The sequence below is a fragment of the Pelobates fuscus genome, chromosome 1 (genome assembly GCF_036172605.1).
Source record: "Pelobates fuscus isolate aPelFus1 chromosome 1, aPelFus1.pri, whole genome shotgun sequence".
Classification (NCBI taxonomy): domain Eukaryota; kingdom Metazoa; phylum Chordata; class Amphibia; order Anura; family Pelobatidae; genus Pelobates; species Pelobates fuscus.
This window is the reverse complement of record NC_086317.1, coordinates 67,016,369-67,035,076: the sequence shown is the minus strand read 5'-3', so window position 1 is coordinate 67,035,076 and position 18,708 is coordinate 67,016,369.

Sequence of the window (18,708 nt, the reverse complement as noted above, 5' to 3'; positions counted from 1 at the left end):
GCCTGCAGAATTAGCAATATGCAAATCTAATATAAAAAAATCTGAGGCGCTTTCCCTTTAAGGAAAATATAAAATGGTTATCCCTTTAAATGATTATTAACCCCTTAAGGACACATGACGTGTGTGACACGTCATGATTCCCTTTTATTCCAGAAGTTTGGTCCTTAAGGGGTTAAAGGAACACTATAGTCACCTAAATTACTTTAGCTAAATAAAGCAGTTTTAGTGTATAGATCATTCCCCTGCAATTTCACTGCTCAATTCACTGTCATTTAGGAGTTAAATCACTTTGTTTCTGTTTATGCAGACCTAGCCACACCTCCCCTGGCTATGATTGACAGAGCCTGCATGAAAAAAAAAACTGGTTTCACTTTCAAACAGATGTAATTTACCTTAAATTATTGTATCTCAATCTCTAAATTGAACTTGAATCACATACAGGAGGCTCTTGCAGGGTCTAGCAAGCTATTAACATAGCAGGGGATAAGAAAATCTTAATTAAACAGAACTTGCAATAAAGAAAGCCTAAATAGGGCTCTCTTTACAGGAAGTGTTTATGGAAGGCTGTGCAAGTCACATGCAGGGAGGTGTGACTAGGGTTCATAAACAAAGGGATTTAACTCCTAAATGGCAGAGGATTGAGCAGTGAGGCTGCAGTGGCATGTTCTATACACCAAAACTGCTTCATTAAGCTAAAGTTGTTCAGGTGACTATAGTGTCCCTTTAACACAACCATGCTACTATCCTCTAATTCTCCCCTATATATCTGAATCAGATATCTAATGTATTAAACCAATGAATTAGCGCACAAAATTGGGAAAATTAAAATTGACAGGACTTATTTGGAATACTATTTTGCAGCACAAGAGATGTATTTATAAGTATTATCCTGAAGCTCTTATGATAATTAATTGTTGATTCAACACTCGTATAGTCCACACCAAATATGTAGCCACCCCTTCCAGACTCATCCAGCACTCCTGAGGGTATGGTTCAAATGGCAATCTGGGGGGATAAAAACTTAAGATGGTGTAATATTATCAGGTGAGAAACCTCCACTATACACATCCTATGTGGAGATCTTACCTTGTAAGAGTGCACTTGCACTGCACCGGTGTCAAATCCCAGTTGTTATCTTGGTTACAGGCCTTGGTAGCTAAGGGTGCCCAGGGAGCACAGCAAGCCATCAAGACAGGTGCATGCATAGCCATTAAATATCCAGAGGGACGAGGTGTTGGTTGATTGACAGCGAAGAGACCAAGTTCCTGAATCAGAGTTTGTCAGCCATGCCTGCTGGAAGCAATGAGCCAAAATGCGCCCTTAGCTACCAGGGCCTATAACCAAGATAACAAATGGGATTTGACACAGGTGTCACAGTTGAGGCTCAATAGTCGCCCAAAAAATAGCACATATAATTATTTATATATATATATAATTCATTCGCCTGCACTCCAGACTGTGTATAGTGTCTGGCCCAGTGCTTATCTGCAAAAATATACAGTAACTTCAAATGATAGCACTCCAGGGACTTCAAGTTGTAGTAGAAGTAAAACGTAACTGTTATTCATTTGCTTGCTTGCAAATAAAAATTTACGTTTCAGGTAACAAAATAACTTTCGTGAGGATCTATATATGCATATATTGCTATTTGATCAGTAAGTCATTTCTAAATAGTTTTTAGGTATGTCAGTCTTTGTTAGTGTGATAAAGACTGTATATTCCTAATAGGTCAGTAGATGGCAATAGAGTAGCACTTTGGCACATAGCTCAGTACACGGATATTTATAGGCCTTTCACTCAAGCCAGGCCAAACCACTGGAGAGGTCATGAGGGTTAATTTGCTAAAGTTTAGTAAAAAGCATAGGTAAAGGTCTGAGCCAGAATATCAAAGGAAAGCTAAAATACTTAATCAAAGGGTTAGAAAAGCATATGTTATATATATTTACATTAAGGATTTTAATATATATAATATTATATATATTAATGATTTTCTCACCCCTCTGATGATTTCTCTGATGAAGTATTTTAGCTTTCCTTTGATATTTTGACTCAGACCTTTACCTATGCTTTTTACTAAACTTTGGCAAATTAACCCTCATGACCTCTCCAGTGTTTCGAGTGAAAGGCCTATAAATATCCCTGTACTGAGCTATGTGCCTATTGTAGCCCTAGTGCTACTCTATTGCCATCTACTGACCTATTCGTAATATACAGTCTTTGTCATACTACCAAAGACTGACATACGGTACCTAAAAAAACGTTAGAAATGACTTACTGGTCAAATAGCAATAGCTCAAGCCAGCAAATAGTAGTTGAGTGGTGTCAAACTCCAGTGTACACTCGTATAATATCTCATAAAGGCTTGTAGAGAATTGTGAATTGTAGACTAAGGTGTTCCTTGGTGTGCAAACTCACTTTAGCTTTGTGTGGCAGTGAGAGCAAAGATCTTACTTCTGCGGGGATTTACTTAATCAGGGTGCATCACTTTGTATTAAGATATGGCCTTGTTAAATTAATAGCCTGGGAAAAAGCTTTATACACAAATAATGTACAAAATCTGCATTTCATGAACATTGCACTGTAACATACAGGCAGTTTAAAGATATCTTATAAAAAAAAAATGTTAAGTACAATCAGTTTCCACCTTTCACATGTGTGCTAGTGTAGGTCTGCCCTGGAACAGTGCTTGCTTATATTAAAGCACCCTTACTTAAAGCTCATTATCTGTCTGCCCTTTAGGCATTTCCTCCTCTGCTGTTACTCTACCTGTATCTGCTGTTTTGATATCTGACCTGGTTTCTTCTACACATTACTTGTTTATTACATCCCTGACTATCTCATCAGCCTGGCTTCACATATTCAATCCTTTTAGGATTTAAAATTGCAGAATTCTCTGTTAACTGAGCATCGTTCCACGTCCCCAAACCTACATTCTGCTTTCTACCACTGAGTTGGAGCCTATTCCAGTTCATGCCTTCTCAGGTAATGGCGATTCACAAGAGTGCTCTCTTCTTTGTGTCTGGGTTCCATCTTAATTTATACTGAACTCCAGGCAAAAGACATTTTGATTTTACTTTAGGATTTTTAACTTAAACATTTATGCCATTGGTCTAGAACAGTGATGGCGAACCTTTTTGTGCCCAAACCGCAATACATGCCAACTTTTTTTCCCTCAAAGGGCCAACATGGCAATTAAACCTGAATACTGAGGTTTACATTTAGAAAAAACTACTCGTACAGTTAACAACTTTCTCGCACAACAGAGAGTTAAATTATACAAATTTTAAATAATGATATAAATTAAGCTTATATTTATTAGTATCTCAAACAAATGCCATACATACACACAGACTGCTGAACACATTCACACACCAACTGCTTAATACATACACACACCGACACACAGACTGCTAAATACACGCACAGTCCGCTAAATACACATACACAAACACGCACACAGTCCGCTGAGTACACGCACACTGCTGAATACACACGCTGCTGAGTACACACACTCAGGGTGCTGTGGGTAGGGGGAGTAGGGGTGCTGTGTGTAGGGGAGTAGGGGTGCTGTGTGTAGGGGGGTAGGGGTGCTGTGGGCGGGGGGCAGCACCTGTGGTAGGGGAGGTAGGGGTGCTATGGGTAGAGGGGGTAGGGGTGCTGTGGGTAGGGGGTAGGGGTGCTGTGGGTAGGGAGGGTAGGGGTGCTGTGGGTAGGGGGGTAGGGGTGCTGTTAATAGGGGTGCTGTGGGTAGGGAGGTTAGGGGTGATGTGGGTAGGGAGGGTAGGGGTGCTGTGGGTAGGGGAGGTAGTAGGGGTAGGGGTGCTGTGTGTAGGGGTGCTGTGGTTAGGGGTGGTAGGGGTGCTGTGGGTAGGGGTGCTGTGGGTAGGGGAGGTAGCGGGGGTAGGGGTAGGGGTGCTGTGGGTAGGGAGGCTGTGTGTAGGGGTGCTGTGGGTAGGGGGGTAGGGGTGCTGTGGATAGGGGGCTTGAAGATGCATTAATTTTGTAATTTTTTTTAACATATTAAATATTTATTAAATCCGTATCCCCCCCCCCCCTTCCCTTCTTCTTACCTTTGGTGAAGGGGAGGGGGGGACACATAGTATCTCAAACAAATGCCATACATACACACAGACTGCTGAACACATTCACACACCAACTGCTTAATACATACACACACCGACACACAGACTGCTAAATACACACACAGTCCGCTAAATACACAAACACGCACACACTGCTGAATACACACGCTGCTGAGTACACACACACTGCTGAGTACACAGTCTGCTGAGTACACACACACACACACTGCTGAGTACACACACACACACACACACACTGCTGAGTACACAGTCTGCTGAGTACACACACACACTGCTGAGTACACAGTCTGCTGAGTACACAAACACTGCTGAGTACACAGTCTGCTGAATACACACACACACTGCTGAATAAATAAAGACTGCTGAACACACACACATATACTGCATTGAGGGGTACAGGGTATGTGTTTGTGTGTAGTGCTGTGTGTGTGTGTGTGTGTGTGTGTGAGGGGTGCTGTGTGTGGGGGGGTGGGGTGCTGTGTGTGTGTTTGGGTAAAGGGGTGCTGTGTATAGGGGGGTAGGGGTGCTGTGTTTAGTGGGGTTAGGGGTGTTGTGTGGGGGGTAGGGGTGCTGTGGGTAGGGGTGCTGTGGGTAGGGGTACTGTGTGTAGGGGGAGTAGGGGTGCTGTGTGTAGGGGAGTAGGGGCAGGGCCGGCGCGTCCATAAGGCGGCACAGGCGGCCGCCTTAGGGCGCACCGGCTCTGGGGGCGCCAAATTCCAGTGACCGGCAGGAGGGAAGTGCTCCCTCCTGCCTGGTCACCTCCTGGATCCCCGGAGCGGCGCGGCGTGCGGCTGAACTGAATTAGGAGGCGGCGAGGGAGCTCTGATCTCTCTGACCGGCTCCCTCGCGCGCCTTTTGCTGATGCCGCGGGAGCCGGAATATGACGTCATATTCCGGCTCCCGCGGCATCAGAAAACAGCCTGCGAGGGAGCCGGTCAGAGAGATCAGAGCTCCCTCGCCGCCTCCTAATTCAGTTCAGCCGCACGCCTCCCAGCAGCCCCACTGGACCACCAATGAGAGACCCACGCCAGCTCTCCAGGTAGGGAGGCTGGGTGGGACATTTACATTTAATTTAGATTATTAATTACTGTGTGTGCATGTGAGTGTGAGTGTGTATGTCAGTGTGTATGTGTGTCTGTGAGTTTGTGTGTGTGTGTGTGTGAGTGTGTGTGTGTCTGTCAGTGTGTGTGTGCATGTGAGTATGTGTGTCTGTCAGTGTGTGTGTAAGTGTGTCTATGAGTTTGTGTGTGAGTGAGTGTGTCTGTCGGTGTGTGTGAGTGTGTATGTCAGTGTGTGTGTGCGCATGTGAGTATGTGTGTCTGTCAGTGTGTGTGTGTTCGAGTATGTGTCTGTGAGTTTGTGTGTGTGTGTGTGAGTATGTATTTTTCTGTATGCCTGTCTGTATGTATGTATCTGTATGACGGTATGCCTCTGTATGTATGTATGTATGTGTCCGTATGCCTGTATGTCTTGTACGTATGTTTCTGTATGTCTCTGTATGCATGTATGTAACTGGATGTATGTTTGTCTCTGAATGTCTGTATATATGTCTCTGTATGCATGTATGTAACTGTATGCCTTTATGTCTCTGTATGTACGTATGTGTGTGTCTGTGTGTCTCTGTATGCCTGTATGTCTTTGTATGCATATTTCTGTATGTATGTATGTGTCTGTATGACGGTATGCCTCTGTATGTATGTATGTGTCTGTATGACGGTATGCCTCTGTATGTATGTATGTGTCTGTATGACGGTATGCCTCTGTATGTATGTATGTGTCTGTATGCCTGTCTATATGTATGTGTCTGTATGACATTATGTCTCTGTATGAATGCATGTATCTGTATGTGTGTATGTCTTTGTATGCCTGTATGTATGTATGTATGTATGTGTCTGCATGCCTGTATGTCTCTGTATGTATGTTTCTTTATGCCTGTATGTCTGTATGTATGTGCCTGAATGTCTTTGTATGTATGTTTCTGTATGCCTGTCTGTATGTATGTGTCTGTATGACGGTATGCCTCTGTATGCATGTATGTCTTTATATGCCTGCATGTCTCTGTATGCATGTATATCTCTGCTTGTATGTCTCTGACTGTATGTTTCTGTATGTCTCTGTATGATTATTGCTGTCTTTGTATGACCGTGTACCTGTATGACTTTGACTGTGTGACTGAAAAATGATGCCTGTGTGCCTGTGGCTTGGGAGGAAAGACACACAGGTGAAGATGCATTTATTTATTTTTTTAATGAGGGTTGGGGGCGCCAAAATGCATCTTCGCCTGTGTAACTAAAAATCCTAGCACCGGCCCTGAGTAGGGGTGCTGTGGGTAGGGAGGGTAGGGGTGCTGTGGGTAGGGGTGCTGTGAATAGGGGTGCTGTGGGTAGGGGGGTTAGGGGTACTGTGGGTAGGGAGGGTAGGGGTGCTGTGGGTAGGGGGGGTAGGGGTGCTGTGGGTAGGGGAGGTAGCGGCGGTAGGGGTAGGGGTGCTGTGGGTAGGGAGTCTGTGTGTAGGGGTGCTGTGGGCAGGGGGGTAGGGGTGCTGTGGGTAGGGGTGGTAGGGGTGCTGTGGGTAGGGGGGGTAGGGGTGCTGTGGGTAGGGGAGGTAGCGGGGGTAGGGGTGCTGTGGATAGGGGGGGTTGAAGATGCATTAATTTTTTAATTTTTTTAACATATTAAATATTTATTAAATCAGTATCCCCCCCTTCCCTTCTTCTTACCTTTGGTGAAGGGGAGGGGGGAACACAGCCATCCCTGGTGGTCCGGTGGTGGTATGCAGGACAGGATGACAGGTCCTGCAGCTCTCCTGTCATCCCGCGCGATGCTGTATGGAGCGTTGCCATGGTAACGCGCGGCAACGCTCCACACAGCTCGAGTGAGGACAGGAGAGCTGCTTCCTCGATCCCTCCCCCTGCTTCCAATCCTCCCGACCCAGAAGCAGAGTAGGCGCCTGCCGTTTCGGGCAGGCAGGTGCCTACTCTGCAGTGATGGCAAATCTATGGCCGCGTGCCCACAGAGAGGGCCCGGCATGCCACCTGTGGCACGCGTGCCATAGGTTCGCCATCACTGGTCTAGAACAATAAGTCACAAATATAATAACATTGTTAAAGGAACACTATGAGCGCCAAAACAACTTTAGGTTAATGAAGTGAATTTAGTGTACAGATCATGCCATTTATGAGTTAAATAACTTTTTTTTATGCCGCCCTAGCCGTACCTCCCCTGCATGTGACTTACACAGCCTTCCTAAACACTTCCAGTAAACAGAGCTCTAATGCATAAATTTCCCTTATTGCACAGTCTGTTTAATTTAGAATTTCATGTCACCTGTTCTGTTAATAACAACTAGAGTCGGCATGAGCCTCAATTGTTTACAATTGAAGTTCAATATCCAGAACAGGAGATAAAAACTAAGTAAACACACTTAACTGGTTGGAAATTAAACCATTTGCTATGGCTTTATAAACAGAAACAAAAGTGACTTAACTCCTAAATGACAGTAAATTGAACAGTGAGACTGCATGGGGCATGATCTGCAGGGCACTAAACTGCTTCATTAAGCTAAAGTTATTTTGGTGACTACAGTGTCTCTGTAAGTATTGCATTGCATCATCAGTGGGAGGGGAGGGCCAAGATTGAACCTGTTTGTTCTAACTTATATGTCTTGTAATATCTTGAGATTTTTTTCTTTGTGTATTATTATTATGTTATTTATATACCGCCATCATGTATGTCTATAATTTGTTGGGTAGAGCTCTGTTAAATAATTGTATTTAGTTTATTGTGCTTATGTCTTTTTATTGTCAGCTGACTTACATATACATGGTTGTCCTCAAAATGTTATACCAGTAATTGGGAGCTTTGCAGTACCTGGATATCCATAGACATTGGGACAATACACAACATATAACTTTTCATTGATAGTAGTTTCTCTGATTGAGTGTTTTGACTTTCCTTTGATATTGTGACTCAGTCCGTTAGCTATGATTTCTACTCACCTTTGGCTTATTTACTCTCCTGACCTCTCAAGTGTTTTGACCTGACTTGTTTGAAAGGACTACGAATACTTCATATTCCTTCAAATGAAAGTCAAATACACAATCAGTGATAATTACAAAGTGCATTACCCGCATCTATTATTCCACAAGTCTTTGTGTTAAATCAGGTTTTATTAAGTGAACATGAACAGTAGAAACAAAACACATAAATGGTCACAATCGATGATCTTGAAAAATCCGGCAGAATAAGGGGAAACCCTTTATGAGATATAAGACGTCATTGTCAAATGTGTATCTGTATTACATGCAGTGGCGTACATACCGCGGTCGCAGCTGCGACCGGGCCCATCACTCCAGGGGGACTGGCCGCCCTGCGGACCCCTGAGACCAGGTACAAGCCGCGATGTTTTGCCAGGGCCGCCGTTCAAGGGGTCCATTGGCTGGCCCATGCTGTTAGGGTCACCCGATGAAGATGGATTTCCAGGGGGCCCGGTCAGCGCTGGGCGCTTGAACAGCGCGACCAGGCCCCCTGTGATGACATCAAACAGAGCTGGGAGGAAGTGACTGCCCGTCCCCTCCCCCCCCCCAGCTATCAGAGAGAGCCCGTGTGGGAGGAAGGAGGGAGTCAGAGTGGGAACTCTGACTCCCATCAGACTGAGCCATCACTGGACCCCAGGGAAAGTCACCCTCCTGCAAAAGGTAGGAAACAGGAAACATTTTGTATATGTGTGTGTGTGTATGTGTGTGTGTGTGTCTCTGTATGTGTTTATGTAGGTGTCTGTGTGTATGTGTCTGTATGTATGTGTCTGTGTGTATGTGTCTCTGTATGTATGTGTGTGTGTGTTTATGTGTCTGTATGTATGTGTCTGTGTGTATGTCTGTCGGGGGTGTGTATGTATGTATGTCTGTGTATATGTGTCTGTGTATATGTGTCTGTGTATGTATGTGTGTATATATGTATGTGTCTGTCAGGGAGTGTATGTGTGTGTGTGTCTGTATGTATCTATCTGTATGTATGTGTGTGTGTGTGTGTTTGTATGGATGTGTGTGTGTGTGTGTATGTGTCGGGGGGCCCCGCGGATCAGGGGGAAGGGAGGGTGGCGCCCATGGATCAGTTTTGCACCGGGGCCCCATGGATTGTGTGTACGCCAATGATCAGATGGTTAATATAAAATTGCTTATTTAATATTTGTGAAAGAGGGATGAAAAGAAAGGAAAGAAGAAAAAAAGTCGTGACTCGGGGAACAAGGACTTCGATGGCAAAGGGAGAGAAGAATTGTAAGAACAAAAGTATAGGATAGAAAAGGTATAAAGAATTGACTGAAGAAGGACCCACCTAAAAGCTCCGATATTACATTCAGGTTGGGATGTTGCAAAGATTTTAAATGTTATCTAGAATGTGTCTGGTTTTAAAACATTAGAGGTTTTTTTCGGTACATGCTGAACCTTGGGGGGCTATGTTTCCATTTTTAATGCATTGTGCTTTAGGCTGTAAATAATATTCTCATACAGAGACAAACCGTTTCTAAATGTTGCTTTTACGGCATCCCTAAAATTATATACATTAATAAGTCCTGCTGATAAGTAAGAACCAAAGTTAATAGGTCTTCCCTACTGTAACACATTGCAGCCATGCAAAGGTGTTATTAATATTACTACAATATAAAATGCTCGGTTTCAGAAAATCAGAAAGTAATCATTCGAAATAATAACACTGTGTCAAACATGTAACAGCACCTACACCCAGTTAGCACAGCACAACCTAGATTTGCAGTAGCACCTGTTATTCCTGTGTTGTGTGACAAATCCTGTTTAGTTAGTGTCACGATTCTGGGAACCAAACACGCTAACACACACACAGAAAAGGTGCTGTACCGGACCTTAGAGTGGCCGAGCTAAGCAGACAAAGAATAGTCAGGAGACAAGCCGAGTAAGGGGAACCAGAAGACAGAATAATGAGAAACAAGCCGAGGTCAAAGGGTAGGAGAAAGTCACAAAGTCAGATAAACAAGCCAGAGAGTACGTAACCAGAAGCAAAAGTTTCAGTAGCAATACTACCAAGCAAAGACCACAACAGGGCAGGGAGAGACAGGAAAGGTAAGTATTTAAACCTATTGATTAATTCTGATTGGATAATTTCCAATCAGAATTAACAATCACACGTAGGAGATATTTATACCTCCCACTGTGATTGAGGCATTGTGCCTTTAACGCCGGGTCAGGTGGCTGACCCCGGCGTTTATAAAACTGGGCGGTCTCCCAGCGAGCAGCATCATGCATGCTGCCGCTGGGGGACGGAGAGGAAGACGCGGGTGGCATCCGTGGCTGGGAGGATGCCGCCCGCCGAGCGCACAGCAAGAAGAGGACCGCGGACGGCTGGAGGGTGAGTGCCGCGAGCGGACTGCAGCCTCCCCTCGCAGCCACCCGCGGGTTCCTGACATTACACCCCCCTCGAAGACCGCCCGGAGGGCGGGAAGCAGAAGGCTTCAAAGGAAACCGGGCATGAAAGGAGCGGACCAAAGAGGGAGCGTGCAAATCAGAGCTCGAAACCCAAGACCGCTCCTCAGGGCCGTAACCCTTCCAATCCACCAGATATTGCAGCCGACCCCTAGAAACACGAGAGTCGAGAAGGGCAGCCACTTCGTACACGTCACTAGGGACAGTGCGAGGGGAAACGGGCCGTCCGAGGGGACGAGAGAACCGGTTACACAGCAAAGGCTTCAAAAGCGAGACGTGAAACGTGTTCGGAATACGCATGAAAGGAGGCAAGTTCAGGGAGTAGGAAACGGGGTTAATCCTACGTAACACCTTGTAGGGACCAAGAAACCTGGGAGCAAACTTCATCGAGGGAACGGAGGTCCCTGGAGGACAACCATACCCTATCACCCGGAGCATAAGAAGGGGCCGCACACCTACGGCGATCAGCAAACTTCTTCTGAGCAGCTGCTGAACGAGACAGCGCAATATGGGCCTGATCCCACATCTTCCGCAAAGAGGCAAGGTGCTGGTCCAAGGTGGGCATTCCCTTGTCGGAGAACGCACCGGGAAGGACAGAAGGCCGAAACCCGTAAGCAACCTCAAAAGGACTTAAGCCAGTAGACGAATGAGACACCGTATTCCTGGCAAATTCAGCCCACGGAAGGAGGCGAGACCAGTCGTCCTGGTGCGCATTAGTGAAGCAGCGCAAATACAATTCCACAGACTGATTAGCACGTTCGGCTGCACCATTAGATTGCGGGTGATAGGAGGAAGTGAACGACAAGGAGACCCCCATCTCAGCACAAAATCCCCTCCAAAACCGAGAGACAAATTGAGGGCTCCTGTCAGATACTATATCCTGAGGTACCCCATGCAAGCGGAACACTTCCTTGGCAAACACCTGAGCAAGCTGAATCGCAGAAGGCAGTTTCTTAAGCGGAATAAAGTGCGCCATTTTAGAGAACCTATCCGTCACAGTCAATATCACTGTCTGACCATCAGAAGGAGGAAGGTCTACAATAAAATCCATGGATAAGTGGGTCCATGGTTCCTTGGGTACAGACCCGACAAGCCTGTGCAAAATCCACTACGTCTTGCTTAAGTGAAGGCCACCAGAACTGTTGAACTTATAAGTCTTGGTAACCCCTTGGATGACCAGCAGTTTTGGCGGTGTGAAATAAAGTTAACAACTTTATTCTGTCATTTACTTTAACGTATAGTTTACCAACAGGCGTCTCAGGGGGTGCTTAGGTTTGGTATGTCTTAATATTATCAAGAAAAGGAGACGAAACAACCAAACGGGTAGCAGCTATTATCTGAGACGCAGGTACAATAGGTTCAGGAGTCGGGTTAACAAATTCTAAAGGTTCATACTGTCGAGAGATAGCGTCAGCTTTGGCATTACGGCAACCAGGTCTATAGGTAATAACGTACTGGAAGCGCGAAAGAAATAGAGACCATCTAGCCTGCCGGGCGGACAACCTTCTAGCATCAGCTATATAGGAGAGGTTCTTATGATCTGTTATAACCATAATTTCGTGTCTAGAACCCTCTAATAAGTACCTCCATTCCTTAAAATCTAACACAATAGCTAATAGTTCCCTGTTCCCAACATCGTAATTCTTTTCTGGATCAGACAACCTTTTTGAAAAGTAACAACAGGGATGGAGGGGTTTGTCATACGACAACCTCTGTGACAGTACTGCTCCCACACCCGATTCAGAAGCGTTTACTTCCATAACAAAGGGAAGAGAAGGGTTAGGGTGGTGTAGCACTGGAGCAGAGGCAAATGCCTTCTTGAGAGTTTTGAAGGCCTTAAGGGCTTCAGGAGTCCAAACCCTAGGGTGTAGACCTTTTTTAGTCAGCTTCGTTATAGGAGAGATAAGTGGTGAAAAGTTTTTTATAAATTTCCTATAATAGTTGGCAAATCCAATAAAACGCTGGATAGCCTTAAGTCCTTGGGGAAGTGGCCAGGACAGTATGGCTTCCAATTTAGCAGGATCCATACTGAAACCTGTTCAGTAATTATATATCCTAGGAATTGCACAGAGGTCTGATCGAACAAACATTTTTCTAACTTACAATAAAGTCCATTCTGTAATAACTTTTTAAGCACCATCCTAACATGATTATGGTGTGACTTCAAATCAGGAGAATACACAAGTATGTCGTCAAGGTACACCACGGCACAGACATGCAATAGATCCCTAAGGACATCATTTATGAGGTCCTGAAACACAGCAGGAGTATTACACAGTCCAAAAGGCATGACCAGATATTCGTAATGCCCACTACGCGTATTGAACGCTGTCTTTCACTCGTCATTCTCCTTTATACGGACAAGGTTATAAGCCCCCCTGAGGTCTAATTTAGTGAAGTACTTAGAACCTTTAACACGATCAAACAACTCAGTGATGAGGGGGATAGGGTAGGCGTTTTTAATCATTATATTGTTCAGACCCCTGTAGTCTATACATGGCCTCAAATCGCCCTCCTTCTTTGCCACAAAAAAGAAACCAGCACCAGCAGGAGAGGAGGACCTTCTAATAAAACCTTTACTTAAGGATTCCCGTATGTACTCCTCCATGACTTGGTTTTCTTTCTCAGAAAGAGGGTAGACCTTACCCCTAGGAGGCATAGTACCCGGTAACAGGTTTATGGCACAGTCATAGTCACGATGTGGAGGTAGCTTATCTGCCTCCCTTTTTTCAAAAACCAATGCAAGGTCTGCATATACAGAAGGGACAGAAACAGAAAGTGGTTTAGCCGTGGGCACGTTGAGTAAACAAACAGGACGTACATGAGCCATACAGTCTCGTTGACAAGATTCCCCCCAGGAGAGTATATCTAAACAACCCCAATCAAGTACAGGGTTGTGTTTAACTAACCAGGAAAAACCCAGAACGATGGAGGCAGTAGGGGAGTCAATTATTTGGAAGGTTAACCTTTCCTTGTGCAAAGCACCCACAGACATAACTATTTCTTGGGTTTCATGGGTCACCAGAGGTTTCTCAAGTGGTCTACCATCTATGGCCTCAACGGCCAAGGGTGTGGCCTTTTGGATCAAAGTCAAGGCTGCGGTTTTGGCAAAGTTCTCATCCATAAGGTTGTCTGCCGCACCTGAATTGATCAAGGCTTTGGTTGTTATAGTGGTTTTATTGACCAAAAGAGAAACCGTAATAAACGGTCTGGAGATGGACACATGAGGGGACAAAGTCATAACACCCAAAGCCGACCCCTCTCTAGGCCTTAGGTGCTGTAGTTTCCCTGTACTTTAGGGCAGGTATTACAGTGGTGCCCCCTCTTTCCACAATAAAGACATAACCCCTCCCTTCTACGATACGCTCTTTCAGCCTCAGTTAACCCCGTAGCACCCAATTGCATGGGTTCAGGGGATGGTTGCCTAGGAGTGGGTAATGCTAGTAATGCAGTACTGGGTAGAGCAGGTAACACCCATGTATCCAGCCGTCTTTGACTACGCCTCTCTCTAATACGGTTATCAATAAGAATCATATAGTCTATAACATCATCCAGAAGAACAGGCAATTCCCTGGATGCTATTTCATCCAGTATGTAAGCGGCCAAACCCTCCTGAAAGGCTGTTACGAGGGCGTCATTATTCCAAACCACTTCAGCTGCTAGAGTGCGGAATTCGATAGTATAATCCGCTACAGATCTGTTACCCTGTCGGACCCTAAGCAGAGCTTTGCCAGCAGAAGCAACCCTACTGGGTTGATCAAACGTGCGTTTGAAAGCTGTCAAAAAAATCTGCAAAGGACATAGGAGACATATTCTCCCACATGGGGTTGGCCCATGCTAAAGCTCTCCCGGACAAGTGGTTTATCAAAAAGGCAATTTTGGATCTGTCAGTGGGATAGGAACGTGGATTCATCACCAAATGGATATCAATTTGGTTGAGGAACCCACAACACTATGCTGGGTCACCGCTGTAGCGCTGTGGCGGCGTCATATGAACTACATGAGCAGGAACGGGTACCGGAGTGGGAATGAATTCAGGCACAGCAACAGCAGCCTCCTGAACGGCAGGTTGCAAGTGTGCAGTACGAGCCAGTATGGTTTGTAAAGCTTGAGCAAACTGATCCATACGGTGGTCTAAACCATCCATTCTAGCCTCCTGATTAACTAGGAGCTGTGGAATGTCAGCAGGTTCCATTATGGCCCTGTTGTAATGTCACGATTCTGGGAACCAAACACGCTAACACACACACAGAAAAGGTGCTGTACCGGACCTTAGAGTGGCCGGGCTAAGCACACAAAGAATAGTCAGGAGACAAGCCGAGTAAGGGGAACCAGAAGACAGAATAAAGAGAAACAAGCCGAGGTCAAAGGGTAGGAGAAAGTCACAAAGTCAGATAAACAAGCCAGAGAGTACGTAACCAGAAGCAAAAGTTTCAGTAGCAATACTAGCAAGCAAAGACCACAACAGGGCAGGGAGAGACAGGGAAGGTAAGTATTTAAACCTATTGATTAATTCTGATTGGATCATTTCGTTTATAAAACTGCGTTTATCGGCGTTTATAAAACTGGGCGGTCTCCCAGCGTGCAGCGTCATGCATGCTGCCGCTGGGGGACGGAGAGGAAGACGCGGGCGGCATCCGTGGCTGGGAGGATGCCGCCCGCCGAGCGCACAACAAGAAGGGGACCGCGGACGGCTGGAGGGTGAGTGCTGCGAGCGGACTGCAGCCTCCCCTCGCAGCCACCCGCGGGATCCTGACAGTTAGCACTGAAGGGCTATTCTTTTTTTTTAAATTAGAATTTAAAGATGCATTCCTAAAATTTTTCTCTGCCCCCACAATCCCCCCCTACCTTGTCCGGGACCCAGCGATGTAAAGGGTTACAACTTACATAACTCTTTATTCGCTTACCCAATTCTAGTCTGGTAGACAGCCACCAGAGCAATCTTCATACTGCAATGTACAGCATGGTCAGCATGGGGGTCATGAAGGTTCTGCCTTCCGTCCTACGATTTATAATAATATGTTTATTTATCCCTATATTTAAGAAATATGGGGTTTTGAGGTTTGAAAAAAAAACCTGAAATGTAGAAATGAACACTGCTGTAAGCGACTCCATCTGGATGTAAGCGGCTCCATCTTGACCCCATCTAGACGTAAGCGGCTCCATCTTGACCCCATCTGGACGTAATCGGCTCCATCTTGACTTGCAGCCAATTATTGTTATAAGTTCTTCTATTTTCACCTGGAAATCTACAACACAAGATTTAGGAACACTCCACACACATAACGCACTTCAGATTGCTGGAGTCTAAAAAAGACGATTCTTATAGAAATCGACTCTTTTACAATTCGAAGCCGAAATACTTCCCTGGCTGTTGATTAGATAGGGATAGCCAGGGATGCTTTCTTCTGCTCTACAAAGCTAACAGGTGTGCTGGGCTAGAGCGTGCCTGTCCTCCCCCTTATCAATGGGCTGCATTACAGCTCTCAGAAGCATAGGAACACTGCACTCATGGGCACCTTTGAGAAGACTATGATTGGAGTATTCCCCAGCATATACTGAAAGTCTGTGTCTGGGAAAAATGGAAGGGCTTGCAAAGGCTGCAGCAGCATTTGCCAGCTTTTTTTACGTAAACTGCCAAGGAAAACATGCAGACAAAAAGACATGCCCGTTTTATTTGGGAGAACATCTAATATATATATATATATATATATATATATATATATATATATATATATATATATATTTAAAATTAAACACATATTCAGATATCAATGGATTTATTATTTATAATATTTAAAACATTTTCTAGTTTGAAATAAAATAAAGTTGGATATTATATAAAGTCTTTTATGCCGTAGATCCATACTAACCAGTGATATATGATATGTCTTACTGGTGCACCATAATTCAGTTTCACAACCACAAATCCACGTTACTACTGGCCCCTCAATGCCTTCTCTCACAAGTATTCTAGTTGGAGTTCTGAGTTTGCAAATGCCTTTCTTCGAATGTGCCTGAGTTTCATGCAACATCCACTTCCTGTTTATTGATCAAACCGTGATTCCTGGTATATCTAAACAGTCGAATATATTATAGATGTTCTTAATTTTTCTTCGGAGACATAGCCCGACCAACGACCCTTTTAATGTTTTATCCCCCAAATATTGTGGCAACCATGAAATGATTCAGGAAAATCACAGGATAACTCAGTTTTCTTTCTTCTTTCAAAACTTGGAACTCACACAGCAGAGGGGTTGAATACTTACACCGGCAAACATTTTCAGTTTATTATATTTCCAAAATAAAACCACCTCAAAAAATAGATTTTGATTTTCCATGGTTTAAAAAATGAATAGCATAGCAACTTCAGTCTACTGTTTGTTGGCCGGTGATATCTGAGAAATAGTCAGAGGTTTGAAAATTTGTCGAAGACACCATATATTGTAATAGTTTGCCGAAATGCCCAATAAGTCAATCCATCTGGATCTGTTGAGATAATTAGTGAGATGGATGTGAGCTATAGCTTTTCTGATGAGCTTCAATGAACGCTTCTAAAACCATGTCAAAGGCCTTAATCACTGCCATGTCAGCAGCATCTAAGACATTAGCTAAATATTTCATCTTGGCTTTGACTCAACTCAAAGCTCGTGACAAGAGTCCAAGTCTCATTTTGACATCTGTCTGTTCACTGATATCTTTATAGCAGGCAATATTAGTATTACATTTACAAACTCTGGGAATGCCACTGAGAAAATAAAATATGTAAACAGACTTGATATGTGAGAAACATTTCGAGTATTTAAAAAAATGTGATTATCTGCCAATAGTGAGCAGTTTTTTTTCATGTGTAATTTTTTTTACAACATGTTTTTCAATAACAGTACAGAGAGACCAGCAAATGAAAAAGCAAGGTCTAAGGACAAAAAAACAAACAAAAAAAACAGATAACGTACAGTCTAACATTCAGAACATTGTTCATATGGGAATCGAACATACACGGAGTCATGCACTAAAGTGAGAATTCAGTTAAACTATTTTGGTTTAAAATGTGAAATTCACTTTTAATCTTCACTTTAGTGATAGTATCAATTGTAGACCAGCCATAGGTAACAGTTGTAGTAGCAACCACTGGAGCCATGATACTTTAGGGCAGGGTTAAAATCAAATTGTATAGAAAAAAATGGCTGAAGGGTTAGACAGCGTCCAACCCTCGAGTCACAAATAGGACTAAATGGGCAACGAAATGGGCATAACCCAGAGCAGTAAATCAAAAAAAGGATCCCCAAATGTCAAAGGTTGCTGGAAGGGAGAATAAATTCAGCCTCCAACACACATTAACCAGAGGTGTGCCCATGCAGAGGAGTATATGGCTCAATTACCATGTTTATACTGGATCACAAGAAAAATTAAAAAACTTTAATATAGAAATACATATAGACAACAGAAAAACAGTAAAAAAGTGAGGAAAAACAGTGCTGCCCTCTAGGGGTCTAGGTCGTAGATGGAGTCTTACTTGGTATAGTGCAATGAATTGTGGCGAATGCCTAGTGTCAAAAGGTTATTGAAATAAATCTGGATAATGGAGGAGGAAGTCACTCCTCTATATATTGGAGATAATAGGGACGGAAAAAGAAAAATGTCTACCTATAGAGTGAGTGCATCTGGTATATGGTATAGACAAGTGCTGCTAGTAGTAAGGGCAACCCTGAAATAGTATATGAGCCAGAATGCACATCCCTCTTAGTTGTACCTGTAAACTAAGCTGTATGCTTATAAACAGAACTCCGTATGTTAGAGGCAGGTAGAGAGGGCAACGTCAGATCAATAGGTATGTTAATAAACAAAAAAATAAAAAAATTGACTCTCAACCTGAAGTGCCAAATATCTCACACCTGAAATACGTGTGTCTGTGGCCACCGTGGGAACGGGTCCAAGGGTGGCGAAAAAGCAGCCACTAATTTATAGGACTTAAATCCATATAATAGAGTCAGGTAAAGAAGGCAGCTCCAAATTGATTAATATGTTAATATATCAAGTTTAACTATTAATTGTAGAAGTGCCCAATATCTTATACCTAAGACAAATTTGCAGTGGCTGCCACCAGTAAATTAAACACCCAAAATGCCACCCTTATAAGAAGTGGCTAAA